Raw genomic sequence first — 13,635 nt, forward strand, 5'->3', positions numbered from 1 at the left:
AGCAAAGCAGGAGGTAGGTGTAATTTTCTTTCAGCAGGAGGCCGGTTAGCTCAGTTGGTTAGAGCGTGGTGCTAATAACGCCAAGGTCACGGGTTCAACCCCCGTACGGGCCACAGCTTACATGTTGGCAGAATTCAATATCTGTACTCTACATGCAAGGCCTCCCAAAAAAGAGGGAAGCTTGCCTCGAGGAAAATGGACCAGGTGGTTTTACAGTATGTCTTGGAAAGTTCTTCCCGCTTGCCAGTCCAACACTTCAACTCGAAAGCATTTACATCCAATCGTCACAAAAACACATTTTGAGACATCCCTGTCTGAAATGAGAATTATTTTGAAGGATGCCTCAACATGTAGCGATTGGGCAACATGTCAAAATCTGCAACTAGTTTTGGGATTTGTCTGGAAGGCTGTTTGGCCTACCTATGGGTAGTTGATTGAACTTGTGACGTTTGGGAGATTCCTGATTCTAATATCCACTTTTGTGTGTCCTCAGGAAGTGTGGGCGTGGGGGCTTGATGGATGCTTGTGTGACTGATGGATATTCTGTACCTGACACCAGATACATTTGCGGTGCAAACTGAGAGTGAGACTTTTTTGCGAATGACAGTAGTTGTACTGACCCCAGACGTTGTGGTGCGCCATTTGTCATATTGTTCCAAACTATCACGGGTGGAAAGAACCAAATGTGTATCTGGAGTTTAGGATTCAAAATGTTCCATTGGAGAAAGTCTCTCAGTCAATGGTGGGGTTCTAAGCCATGCCCCCAAGTGAGCGGAGACTACATTTAGACCCTTGGAATGCTTGGAAACACTATGCACGGTTGAACATTCCAAATATTTCCGAGAACCCTCCCTGGAAGGCCCACGGAGAGAAAGAATTGGAATTTTTTTTCATCTGTAAGCCTACACTTTAGACAAACTTAGGGAGCAAAGCAGGAGGTAGGTGTAATTTTCTTTCAGCAGGAGGCCGGTTAGCTCAGTTGGTTAGAGCGTGGTGCTAATAACGCCAAGGTCACGGGTTCAACCCCCGTACGGGCCACAGCTTATATGTTGGCAGAATTCAATATCTGTACTCTACATCCAAGGCCTGCCAAAAAAGAAGGAAGCTTTCCTCGAGCAAAATGGACCCAGTGTTTTTACAGTATGTCTTGAAAAGTTCTTCCCGCTTGCCAGTCCAACACTTCAACTCGAAAGCATTTACATCCAATCGTCACAAAAACACATTTGGAGACATCCATGTCTGAAATGAGAATTATTTTGAAGGATGCCTCAACATGTAGCGATTGGGCAACATTTCAAAATCTGCAACTAGTTTTGGGATTTGTCTGGAAGGCTGTTTGGCCTACCTATGAGTAGTTGATTGAACTTGTGACGTTTGGGAGATTCCTGATTCTAATATCCACTTTTGTGTGTCCTCAGGAAGTGTGGGCGTGGGGGCTTGATGGATGCTTGTGTGACTGATGGATATTCTGTACCTGACACCAGATACATTTGCGGTGCAAACTGAGAGTGAGACTTTTTTGCGAATGACAGTAGTTGTACTGACCCCAGACGTTGTGGTGCGCCATTTGTCATATTGTTCCAAACTATCACGGGTGGAAAAAACCAAATGTGTATCTGGAGTTTAGGATTCAAAATGTTCCATTGGAGAAAGTCTCTCAGTCAATGGTGGGGTTCTAAGCCATGCCCCCAAGTGAGCGGAGACTACATTTAGACCCTTGGAATGCTTGGAAACACTATGCACGGTTGAACATTCCAAATATTTCCGAGAACCCTCCCTGGAAGGCCCACGGAGAGAAAGAATTGGAATTTTTTTTCATCTCTCAACCAACACTTTAGACAAACTTAGGGAGCAAAGCAGGAGGTAGGTGTAATTTTCTTTCAGCAGGAGGCCGGTTAGCTCAGTTGGTTAGAGCGTGGTGCTAATAACGCCAAGGTCACGGGTTCAACCCCCGTACGGGCCACAGCTTATATGTTGGCAGAATTCAATATCTGTACTCTACATCCAAGGCCTGCCAAAAAAGAAGGAAGCTTTCCTCGAGCAAAATGGACCCAGTGTTTTTACAGTATGTCTTGAAAAGTTCTTCCCGCTTGCCAGTCCAACACTTCAACTCGAAAGCATTTACATCCAATCGTCACAAAAACACATTTGGAGACATCCATGTCTGAAATGAGAATTATTTTGAAGGATGCCTCAACATGTAGCGATTGGGCAACATTTCAAAATCTGCAACTAGTTTTGGGATTTGTCTGGAAGGCTGTTTGGCCTACCTATGAGTAGTTGATTGAACTTGTGACGTTTGGGAGATTCCTGATTCTAATATCCACTTTTGTGTGTCCTCAGGAAGTGTGGGCGTGGGGGCTTGATGGATGCTTGTGTGACTGATGGATATTCTGTACCTGACACCAGATACATTTGCGGTGCAAACTGAGAGTGAGACTTTTTTGCGAATGACAGTAGTTGTACTGACCCCAGACGTTGTGGTGCGCCATTTGTCATATTGTTCCAAACTATCACGGGTGGAAAAAACCAAATGTGTATCTGGAGTTTAGGATTCAAAATGTTCCATTGGAGAAAGTCTCTCAGTCAATGGTGGGGTTCTAAGCCATGCCCCCAAGTGAGCGGAGACTACATTTAGACCCTTGGAATGCTTGGAAACACTATGCACGGTTGAACATTCCAAATATTTCCGAGAACCCTCCCTGGAAGGCCCACGGAGAGAAAGAAAGTGGAATTTTTTTTCATCTCTCAACCAACACTTTCGACAAAATTAGTGAGCAAACCAGGAGGTAGGTGTAATTTTTTTTCAGCAGGAGGCCGGTTAGCTCAGTTGGTTAGAGCGTGGTGCTAATAACGCCAAGGTCACGGGTTCAACCCCCGTACGGGCCACAGCTTATATGTTGGCAGAATTCAATATCTGTACTCTACATGCAAGGCCTCCCAAAAAAGAGGGAAGCTTGCCTCGAGGAAAATGGACCAGGTGGTTTTACAGTATGTCTTGGAAAGTTCTTCCCGCTTGCCAGTCCAACACTTCAACTCGAAAGCATTTACATCCAATCGTCACAAAAACACATTTGGAGACAACCCTGTCTGAAATGAGAATTATTTTGAAGGATGCCTCAACATGTAGCGATTGGGCAACATTTCAAAATCTGCAACTAGTTTTGGGATTTGTCTGGAAGGCTGTTTGGCCTACCTATGAGTAGTTGATTGAACTTGTGACGTTTGGGAGATTCCTGATTCTAATATCCACTTTTGTGTGTCCTCAGGAAGTGTGGGCGTGGGGGCTTGATGGATGCTTGTGTGACTGATGGATATTCTGTACCTGACACCAGATACATTTGCGGTGCAAACTGAGAGTGAGACTTTTTTGCGAATGACAGTCGTTGTACTGACCCCAGACGTTGTGGTGCGCCATTTGTCATATTGTTCCAAACTATCACGGGTGGAAAGAACCAAATGTGTATCTGGAGTTTAGGATTCAAAATGTTCCATTGGAGAAAGTCTCTCAGTAAATGGTGGGGTTCTAAGCCATGCCCCCAAGTGAGCGGAGACTACATTTAGACCCTTGGAATGCTTGGAAACACTATGCACGGTTGAACATTCCAAATATTTCCGAGAACCCTCTCTGGAAGGCCCACGGAGAGAAAGAAAGTGGAATTTTTTTTCATCTCTCAACCAACACTTTCGACAAAATTAGTGAGCAAAGCAGGAGGTAGGTGTAATTTTCTTTCAGCAGGAGGCCGGTTAGCTCAGTTGGTTAGAGCGTGGTGCTAATAACGCCAAGGTCACGGGTTCAACCCCCGTACGGGCCACAGCTTATATGTTGGCAGAATTCAATATCTGTACTCTACATCCAAGGCCTGCCAAAAAAGTAGGAAGCTTTCCTCAAGGAAAATGTACCCGGTGGTTTTACAGTATGTCTTGGAAAGTTCTTCCCGCTTGCCAGTCCTACACTTCAACTCGAAAGCATTTACATCCAATCGTCACAAAAATACATTTGGAGACAACCCTGTCTGAAATGAGAATTACTTTGAAGGATGCCTCAACATGTAGCGATTGGGCAACATGTCAAAATCTGCAACTAGTTTTGGGATTTGTCTGGAAGGCTGTTTGGCCTACCTATGAGTAGTTGATTGAACTTGTGACGTTTGGGAGATTCCTGATTCTAATATCCACTTTTGTGTGTCCTCAGGAAGTGTGGGCGTGGGGGCTTGATGGATGCTTGTGTGACTGATGGATATTCTGTACCTGACACCAGATACATTTGCGGTGCAAACTGAGAGTGAGACTTTTTTGCGAATGACAGTAGTTGTACTGACCCCAGACGTTGTGGTGCGCCATTTGTCATATTGTTCCAAACTATCACAGGTGGAAAGAACCAAATGTGTATCTGGAGTTTAGGATTCAAAATGTTCCATTGGAGAAAGTCTCTCAGTCAATGGTGGGGTTCTAAGCCATGCCCCCAAGTGAGCGGAGACGACATTTAGACCCTTGGAATGCTTGGAAACACTATGCACGGTTGAACATTCCAAATATTTCCGAGAACCCTCTCTGGAAGGCCCACGGAGAGAAAGAAAGTGGAATTTTTTTTCATCTCTCAACCAACACTTTCGACAAAATTAGTGAGCAAAGCAGGACGTAGGTGTAATTTTCTTTCAGCAGGAGGCGGGTTAGCTCAGTTGGTTAGAGCGTGGTGCTAATAATGCCAAGGTCACGGGTTCAACCCCCGTACGGGCCACAGCTTATATGTTGGCAGAATTCAATATCTGTACTCTACATCCAAGGCCTGCCAAAAAAGAAGGAAGCTTTCCTCAAGGAAAATGGACCCGGTGGTTTTACAGTATGTCTTGGAAAGTTCTTCCCGCTTGCCAGTCCAACACTTCAACTCGAAAGCATTTACATCCAATCGTCACAAAAACACATTTGGAGACAACCCTGTCTGAAATGAGAATTATTTTGAAGGATGCCTCAACATGTAGCGATTGGGCAACATTTCAAAATCTGCAACTAGTTTTGGGATTTGTCTGGAAGGCTGTTTGGCCTACCTATGAGTAGTTGATTGAACTTGTGACGTTTGGGAGATTCCTGATTCTAATATCCACTTTTGTGTGTCCTCAGGAAGTGTGGGCGTGGGGGCTTGATGGATGCTTGTGTGACTGATGGATATTCTGTACCTGACACCAGATACATTTGCGGTGCAAACTGAGAGTGAGACTTTTTTGCGAATGACAGTAGTTGTACTGACCCCAGACGTTGTGGTGCGCCATTTGTCATATTGTTCCAAACTATCACGGGTGGAAAGAACCAAATGTGTATCTGGAGTTTAGGATTCAAAATGTTCCATTGGAGAAAGTCTCTCAGTCAATGGTGGGGTTCTAAGCCATGCCCCCAAGTGAGCGGAGACTACATTTAGACCCTTGGAATGCTTGGAAACACTATGCACGGTTGAACATTCCAAATATTTCCGAGAACCCTCCCTGGAAGGCCCACGGAGAGAAAGAAAGTGGAATTTTTTTTCATCTCTCAACCAACACTTTCGACAAACTTAGGGAGCAAAGCAGGAGGTAGGTGTAATTTTCTTTCAGCAGGAGGCCGGTTAGCTCAGTTGGTTAGAGCGTGGTGCTAATAACGCCAAGGTCACGGGTTCAACCCCCGTACGGGCCACAGCTTACATGTTGGCAGAATTCAATATCTGTACTCTACATGCAAGGCCTCCCAAAAAAGAGGGAAGCTTGCCTCGAGGAAAATGGACCAGGTGGTTTTACAGTATGTCTTGGAAAGTTCTTCCCGCTTGCCAGTCCAACACTTCAACTCGAAAGCATTTACATCCAATCGTCACAAAAACACATTTTGAGACATCCCTGTCTGAAATGAGAATTATTTTGAAGGATGCCTCAACATGTAGCGATTGGGCAACATGTCAAAATCTGCAACTAGTTTTGGGATTTGTCTGGAAGGCTGTTTGGCCTACCTATGGGTAGTTGATTGAACTTGTGACGTTTGGGAGATTCCTGATTCTAATATCCACTTTTGTGTGTCCTCAGGAAGTGTGGGCGTGGGGGCTTGATGGATGCTTGTGTGACTGATGGATATTCTGTACCTGACACCAGATACATTTGCGGTGCAAACTGAGAGTGAGACTTTTTTGCGAATGACAGTAGTTGTACTGACCCCAGACGTTGTGGTGCGCCATTTGTCATATTGTTCCAAACTATCACGGGTGGAAAATACCAAATGTGTATTTGGAGTTTTGGATTAAAAGTGTTCCATTGGAGAAAGTCTCTCAGTCAATGGTGGGGTTCTAAGCCATGCCCCCAAGTGAGCGGAGACTACATTTAGACCCTTGGAATGCTTGGAAACACTATGCACGGTTGAGCATTCCAAATATTTCCGAGAACCCTCCCTGGAAGGCCCACGGAGAGAAAGAATTGGAATTTTTTTTCATCTCTCAACCTACACTTTAGACAAAATTAGTGAGCAAAGGAGGAGGTAGGTGTAATTTTCTTTCAGCAGGAGGCCGGTTAGCTCAGTTGGTTAGAGCGTGGTGCTAATAACGCCAAGGTCACGGGTTCAACCCCCGTACGGGCCACAGCTTACATGTTGGCAGAATTCAATATCTGTACTCTACATGCAAGGCCTCCCAAAAAAGAGGGAAGCTTGCCTCGAGGAAAATGGACCAGGTGGTTTTACAGTATGTCTTGGAAAGTTCTTCCCGCTTGCCAGTCCAACACTTCAACTCGAAAGCATTTACATCCAATCGTCACAAAAACACATTTGGAGACAACCCTGTCTGAAATGAGAATTATTTTGAAGGATGCCTCAACATGTAGCGATTGGGCAACATTTCAAAATCTGCAACTAGTTTTGGGATTTGTCTGGAAGGCTGTTTGGCCTACCTATGAGTAGTTGATTGAACTTGTGACGTTTGGGAGATTCCTGATTCTAATATCCACTTTTGTGTGTCCTCAGGAAGTGTGGGCGTGGGGGCTTGATGGATGCTTGTGTGACTGATGGATATTCTGTACCTGACACCAGATACATTTGCGGTGCAAACTGAGAGTGAGACTTTTTTGCGAATGACAGTAGTTGTACTGACCCCAGACGTTGTGGTGCGCCATTTGTCATATTGTTCCAAACTATCACGGGTGGAAAATACCAAATGTGTATTTGGAGTTTTGGATTAAAAGTGTTCCATTGGAGAAAGTCTCTCAGTCAATGGTGGGGTTCTAAGCCATGCCCCCAAGTGAGCGGAGACTACATTTAGACCCTTGGAATGCTTGGAAACACTATGCACGGTTGAGCATTCCAAATATTTCCGAGAACCCTCCCTGGAAGGCCCACGGAGAGAAAGAATTGGAATTTTTTTTCATCTCTCAACCTACACTTTAGACAAAATTAGTGAGCAAAGGAGGAGGTAGGTGTAATTTTCTTTCAGCAGGAGGCCGGTTAGCTCAGTTGGTTAGAGCGTGGTGCTAATAACGCCAAGGTCACGGGTTCAACCCCCGTACGGGCCAAAGCTTATATGTTGGCAGAATTCAATATCTGTACTCTACATCCAAGGCCTGCCAAAAAAGAAGGAAGCTTTCCTCGAGGAAAATGGACCAGGTGGTTTTAGAGTATGTCTTGAAAAGTTCTTCCCGCTTGCCAGTCCAACACTTCAACTCGAAAGCATTTACATCCAATCGTCACAAAAACACATTTTGAGACATCCCTGTCTGAAATGAGAATTATTTTGAAGGATGCCTCAACATGTAGCGATTGGGCAACATTTCAAAATCTGCAACTAGTTTTGGGATTTGTCTGGAAGGCTGTTTGGCCTACCTATGAGTAGTTGATTGAACTTGTGACGTTTGGGAGATTCCTGATTCTAATATCCACTTTTGTGTGTCCTCAGGAAGTGTGGGCGTGGGGGCTTGATGGATGCTTGTGTGACTGATGGATATTCTGTACCTGACACCAGATACATTTGCGGTGCAAACTGAGAGTGAGACTTTTTTGCGAATGACAGTAGTTGTACTGACCCCAGACATTGTGGTGCGCCATTTGTCATATTGTTCCAAACTATCACGGGTGGAAAATACCAAATGTGTATTTGGAGTTTTGGATTAAAAGTGTTCCATTGGAGAAAGTCTCTCAGTCAATGGTGGGGTTCTAAGCCATGCCCCCAAGTGAGCGGAGACTACATTTAGACCCTTGGAATGCTTGGAAACACTATGCACGGTTGAGCATTCCAAATATTTCCGAGAACCCTCCCTGGAAGGCCCACGGAGAGAAAGAATTGGAATTTTTTTTCATCTCTCAACCTACACTTTAGACAAAATTAGTGAGCAAAGCAGGAGGTAGGTATAATTTTCCTAGTAGGAGGCCGGTTAGCTCAGTTGGTTAGAGCGTGGTGCTAATAACGCCAAGGTCACGGGTTCAACCCCCGTACGGGCCAAAGCTTATATGTTGGCAGAATTCAATATCTGTACTCTACATCCAAGGCCTGCCAAAAAAGAAGGAAGCTTTCCTCGAGGAAAATGGACCAGGTGGTTTTAGAGTATGTCTTGAAAAGTTCTTCCCGCTTTCCAGTCCAACACTTCAACTCGAAAGCATTTACATCCAATCGTCACAAAAACACATTTTGAGACATCCCTGTCTGAAATGAGAATTATTTTGAAGGATGCCTCAACATGTAGCGATTGGGCAACATGTCAAAATCTGCAACTAGTTTTGGGATTTGTCTGGAAGGCTGTTTGGCCTACCTATGGGTAGTTGATTGAACTTGTGACGTTTGGGAGATTCCTGATTCTAATATCCACTTTTGTGTGTCCTCAGGAAGTGTGGGCGTGGGGGCTTGATGGATGCTTGTGTGACTGATGGATATTCTGTACCTGACACCAGATACATTTGCGGTGCAAACTGAGAGTGAGACTTTTTTGCGAATGACAGTAGTTGTACTGACCCCAGACGTTGTGGTGCGCCATTTGTCATATTGTTCCAAACTATCACGGGTGGAAAATACCAAATGTGTATTTGGAGTTTTGGATTAAAATTGTTCCATTGGAGAAAGTCTCTCAGTCAATGGTGGGGTTCTAAGCCATGCCCCCAAGTGAGCGGAGACTACATTTAGACCCTTGGAATGCTTGGAAACACTATGCACGGTTGAGCATTCCAAATATTTCCGAGAACCCTCCCTGGAAGGCCCACGGAGAGAAAGAATTGGAATTTTTTTTCATCTCTCAACCTACACTTTAGACAAAATTAGTGAGCAAAGGAGGAGGTAGGTGTAATTTTCTTTCAGCAGGAGGCCGGTTAGCTCAGTTGGTTAGAGCGTGGTGCTAATAACGCCAAGGTCACGGGTTCAACCCCCGTACGGGCCAAAGCTTATATGTTGGCAGAATTCAATATCTGTACTCTACATCCAAGGCCTGCCAAAAAAGAAGGAAGCTTTCCTCGAGGAAAATGGACCAGGTGGTTTTAGAGTATGTCTTGAAAAGTTCTTCCCGCTTGCCAGTCCAACACTTCAACTCGAAAGCATTTACATCCAATCGTCACAAAAACACATTTTGAGACATCCCTGTCTGAAATGAGAATTATTTTGAAGGATGCCTCAACATGTAGCGATTGGGCAACATTTCAAAATCTGCAACTAGTTTTGGGATTTGTCTGGAAGGCTGTTTGGCCTACCTATGAGTAGTTGATTGAACTTGTGACGTTTGGGAGATTCCTGATTCTAATATCCACTTTTGTGTGTCCTCAGGAAGTGTGGGCGTGGGGGCTTGATGGATGCTTGTGTGACTGATGGATATTCTGTACCTGACACCAGATACATTTGCGGTGCAAACTGAGAGTGAGACTTTTTTGCGAATGACAGTAGTTGTACTGACCCCAGACATTGTGGTGCGCCATTTGTCATATTGTTCCAAACTATCACGGGTGGAAAATACCAAATGTGTATTTGGAGTTTTGGATTAAAAGTGTTCCATTGGAGAAAGTCTCTCAGTCAATGGTGGGGTTCTAAGCCATGCCCCCAAGTGAGCGGAGACTACATTTAGACCCTTGGAATGCTTGGAAACACTATGCACGGTTGAGCATTCCAAATATTTCCGAGAACCCTCCCTGGAAGGCCCACGGAGAGAAAGAATTGGAATTTTTTTTCATCTCTCAACCTACACTTTAGACAAAATTAGTGAGCAAAGCAGGAGGTAGGTGTAATTTTCTTTCAGCAGGAGGCCGGTTAGCTCAGTTGGTTAGAGCGTGGTGCTAATAACGCCAAGGTCACGGGTTCAACCCCCGTACGGGCCCCAGCTTATATGTTGGCAGAATTCAATATCTGTACTCTACATCCAAGGCCTGCCAAAAAAGAAGGAAGCTTTCCTCGAGGAAAATGGACCAGGTGGTTTTAGAGTATGTCTTGAAAAGTTCTTCCCGCTTTCCAGTCCAACACTTCAACTCGAAAGCATTTACATCCAATCGTCACAAAAACACATTTTGAGACATCCCTGTCTGAAATGAGAATTATTTTGAAGGATGCCTCAACATGTAGCGATTGGGCAACATGTCAAAATCTGCAACTAGTTTTGGGATTTGTCTGGAAGGCTGTTTGGCCTACCTATGGGTAGTTGATTGAACTTGTGACGTTTGGGAGATTCCTGATTCTAATATCCACTTTTGTGTGTCCTCAGGAAGTGTGGGCGTGGGGGCTTGATGGATGCTTGTGTGACTGATGGATATTCTGTACCTGACACCAGATACATTTGCGGTGCAAACTGAGAGTGAGACTTTTTTGCGAATGACAGTAGTTGTACTGACCCCAGACGTTGTGGTGCGCCATTTGTCATATTGTTCCAAACTATCACGGGTGGAAAGAACCAAATGTGTATCTGGAGTTTAGGATTCAAAATGTTCCATTGGAGAAAGTCTCTCAGTCAATGGTGGGGTTCTAAGCCATGCCCCCAAGTGAGCGGAGACTACATTTAGACCCTTGGAATGCTTGGAAACACTATGCACGGTTGAACATTCCAAATATTTCCGAGAACCCTCCCTGGAAGGCCCACGGAGAGAAAGAATTGGAATTTTTTTTCATCTCTAAACCTACACTTTAGACAAACTTAGGGAGCAAATCAGGAGGTAGGTGTAATTTTCTTTCAGCAGGAGGCCGGTTAGCTCAGTTGGTTAGAGCGTGGTGCTAATAACGCCAAGGTCACGGGTTCGACCCCCGTACGGGCCACAGCTTACATGTTGGCAGAATTCAATATCTGTACTCTACATCCAAGGCCTACCAAAAAAGTAGGAAGCTTTCCTCGAGGAAAATGGACCCAGTGGTTTTACAGTATGTCTTGGAAAGTTCTTTCCGCTTGCCATTCCAACACTTCAACTCGAAAGCATTTACATCCAATCGTCACAAAAACACATTTGGAGACAACCCTGTCTGAAATGAGAATTATTTTGAAGGATGCCTCAACATGTAGCGATTGGGCAACATTTCAAAATCTGCAACTAGTTTTGGGATTTGTCTGGAAGGCTGTTTGGCCTACCTATGAGTAGTTGATTGAACTTGTGACGTTTGGGAGATTCCTGATTCTAATATCCACTTTTGTGTGTCCTCAGGAAGTGTGGGCGTGGGGGCTTGATGGATGCTTGTGTGACTGATGGATATTCTGTACCTGACACCAGATACATTTGCGGTGCAAACTGAGAGTGAGACTTTTTTGCGAATGACAGTAGTTGTACTGACCCCAGACGTTGTGGTGCGCCATTTGTCATATTGTTCCAAACTATCACGGGTGGAAAGAACCAAATGTGTATCTGGAGTTTAGGATTCAAAATGTTCCATTGGAGAAAGTCTCTCAGTCAATGGTGGGGTTCTAAGCCATGCCCCCAAGTGAGCGGAGACTACATTTAGACCCTTGGAATGCTTGGAAACACTATGCACGGTTGAACATTCCAAATATTTCCGAGAACCCTCCCTGGAAGGCCCACGGAGAGAAAGAATTGGAATTTTTTTTCATCTCTAAACCTACACTTTAGACAAACTTAGGGAGCAAATCAGGAGGTAGTTGTAATTTTCTTTCAGCAGGAGGCCGGTTAGCTCAGTTGGTTAGAGCGTGGTGCTAATAACGCCAAGGTCACGGGTTCAACCCCCGTACGGGCCACAGCTTACATGTTGGCAGAATTCAATATCTGTACTCTACATCCAAGGCCTACCAAAAAAGTAGGAAGCTTTCCTCGAGGAAAATGGACCCAGTGGTTTTACAGTATGTCTTGGAAAGTTCTTTCCGCTTGCCATTCCAACACTTCAACTCGAAAGCATTTACATCCAATCGTCACAAAAACACATTTGGAGACAACCCTGTCTGAAATGAGAATTATTTTGAAGGATGCCTCAACATGTAGCGATTGGGCAACATTTCAAAATCTGCAACTAGTTTTGGGATTTGTCTGGAAGGCTGTTTGGCCTACCTATGAGTAGTTGATTGAACTTGTGACGTTTGGGAGATTCCTGATTCTAATATCCACTTTTGTGTGTCCTCAGGAAGTGTGGGCGTGGGGGCTTGATGGATGCTTGTGTGACTGATGGATATTCTGTACCTGACACCAGATACATTTGCGGTGCAAACTGAGAGTGAGACTTTTTTGCGAATGACAGTAGTTGTACTGACCCCAGACGTTGTGGTGCGCCATTTGTCATATTGTTCCAAACTATCACGGGTGGAAAATACCAAATGTGTATTTGGAGTTTTGGATTAAAAGTGTTCCATTGGAGAAAGTCTCTCAGTCAATGGTGGGGTTCTAAGCCATGCCCCCAAGTGAGCGGAGACTACATTTAGACCCTTGGAATGCTTGGAAACACTATGCACGGTTGAACATTCCAAATATTTCCGAGAACCCTCCCTGGAAGGCCCACGGAGAGAAAGAATTGGAATTTTTTTTCATCTCTAAACCTACACTTTAGACAAACTTAGGGAGCAAATCAGGAGGTAGTTGTAATTTTCTTTCAGCAGGATGCCGGTTAGCTCAGTTGGTTAGAGCGTGGTGCTAATAACGCCAAGGTCACGGGTTCAACCCCCGTACGGGCCACAGCTTACATGTTGGCAGAATTCAATATCTGTACTCTACATCCAAGGCCTACCAAAAAAGTAGGAAGCTTTCCTCGAGGAAAATGGACCCAGTGGTTTTACAGTATGTCTTGGAAAGTTCTTTCCGCTTGCCAGTCCAACACTTCAACTCGAAAGCATTTACATCCAATCGTCACAAAAACACATTTGGAGACAACCCTGTCTGAAATGAGAATTATTTTGAAGGATGCCTCAACATGTAGCGATTGGGCAACATTTCAAAATCTGCAACTAGTTTTGGGATTTGTCTGGAAGGCTGTTTGGCCTACCTATGAGTAGTTGATTGAACTTGTGACGTTTGGGAGATTCCTGATTCTAATATCCACTTTTGTGTGTCCTCAGGAAGTGTGGGCGTGGGGGCTTGATGGATGCTTGTGTGACTGATGGATATTCTGTACCTGACACCAGATACATTTGCGGTGCAAACTGAGAGTGAGACTTTTTTGCGAATGACAGTAGTTGTACTGACCCCAGACGTTGTGGTGCGCCATTTGTCATATTGTTCCAAACTATCACGGGTGGAAAATACCAA

General features: G+C 44.6%; 15 non-coding genes across 15 annotated transcripts; all 15 read left to right on the top strand.

The window, feature by feature from the left end:
* Positions 1–39: 39 nt before the first annotated feature.
* On the top strand, positions 40–113 carry trnai-aau (transfer RNA isoleucine (anticodon AAU)). Its single transcript has one exon. It is a non-coding gene; the product is annotated as a tRNA-Ile (tRNA).
* Positions 114–964: 851 nt separating this feature from the next.
* trnai-aau (transfer RNA isoleucine (anticodon AAU)) lies at positions 965–1,038 on the top strand. The gene has a single exon. It is a non-coding gene; the product is annotated as a tRNA-Ile (tRNA).
* Positions 1,039–1,889: 851 nt separating this feature from the next.
* Positions 1,890–1,963, top strand: trnai-aau (transfer RNA isoleucine (anticodon AAU)). Its single transcript has one exon. It is a non-coding gene; the product is annotated as a tRNA-Ile (tRNA).
* Positions 1,964–2,815: 852 nt separating this feature from the next.
* trnai-aau (transfer RNA isoleucine (anticodon AAU)) lies at positions 2,816–2,889 on the top strand. Its single transcript has one exon. It is a non-coding gene; the product is annotated as a tRNA-Ile (tRNA).
* Positions 2,890–3,741: 852 nt separating this feature from the next.
* trnai-aau (transfer RNA isoleucine (anticodon AAU)) lies at positions 3,742–3,815 on the top strand. Its single transcript has one exon. It is a non-coding gene; the product is annotated as a tRNA-Ile (tRNA).
* Positions 3,816–4,667: 852 nt separating this feature from the next.
* On the top strand, positions 4,668–4,741 carry trnai-aau (transfer RNA isoleucine (anticodon AAU)). Its single transcript has one exon. It is a non-coding gene; the product is annotated as a tRNA-Ile (tRNA).
* Positions 4,742–5,593: 852 nt separating this feature from the next.
* Positions 5,594–5,667, top strand: trnai-aau (transfer RNA isoleucine (anticodon AAU)). Its single transcript has one exon. It is a non-coding gene; the product is annotated as a tRNA-Ile (tRNA).
* An 851-nt stretch (positions 5,668–6,518) lies between these two features.
* On the top strand, positions 6,519–6,592 carry trnai-aau (transfer RNA isoleucine (anticodon AAU)). The gene has a single exon. It is a non-coding gene; the product is annotated as a tRNA-Ile (tRNA).
* An 851-nt stretch (positions 6,593–7,443) lies between these two features.
* On the top strand, positions 7,444–7,517 carry trnai-aau (transfer RNA isoleucine (anticodon AAU)). The gene has a single exon. It is a non-coding gene; the product is annotated as a tRNA-Ile (tRNA).
* An 849-nt stretch (positions 7,518–8,366) lies between these two features.
* trnai-aau (transfer RNA isoleucine (anticodon AAU)) lies at positions 8,367–8,440 on the top strand. Its single transcript has one exon. It is a non-coding gene; the product is annotated as a tRNA-Ile (tRNA).
* An 851-nt stretch (positions 8,441–9,291) lies between these two features.
* On the top strand, positions 9,292–9,365 carry trnai-aau (transfer RNA isoleucine (anticodon AAU)). Its single transcript has one exon. It is a non-coding gene; the product is annotated as a tRNA-Ile (tRNA).
* An 851-nt stretch (positions 9,366–10,216) lies between these two features.
* trnai-aau (transfer RNA isoleucine (anticodon AAU)) lies at positions 10,217–10,290 on the top strand. The gene has a single exon. It is a non-coding gene; the product is annotated as a tRNA-Ile (tRNA).
* An 851-nt stretch (positions 10,291–11,141) lies between these two features.
* On the top strand, positions 11,142–11,215 carry trnai-aau (transfer RNA isoleucine (anticodon AAU)). Its single transcript has one exon. It is a non-coding gene; the product is annotated as a tRNA-Ile (tRNA).
* An 851-nt stretch (positions 11,216–12,066) lies between these two features.
* Positions 12,067–12,140, top strand: trnai-aau (transfer RNA isoleucine (anticodon AAU)). The gene has a single exon. It is a non-coding gene; the product is annotated as a tRNA-Ile (tRNA).
* Positions 12,141–12,991: 851 nt separating this feature from the next.
* Positions 12,992–13,065, top strand: trnai-aau (transfer RNA isoleucine (anticodon AAU)). The gene has a single exon. It is a non-coding gene; the product is annotated as a tRNA-Ile (tRNA).
* Positions 13,066–13,635: the final 570 nt, after the last annotated feature.

The sequence above is a fragment of the Aulostomus chinensis genome, chromosome 18 (assembly GCF_037954235.1).
Source record: "Aulostomus chinensis isolate RoL2024-O1b breed Wild chromosome 18, RoL_Achi_v1.0, whole genome shotgun sequence".
NCBI lineage: Eukaryota > Metazoa > Chordata > Actinopteri > Syngnathiformes > Aulostomidae > Aulostomus > Aulostomus chinensis.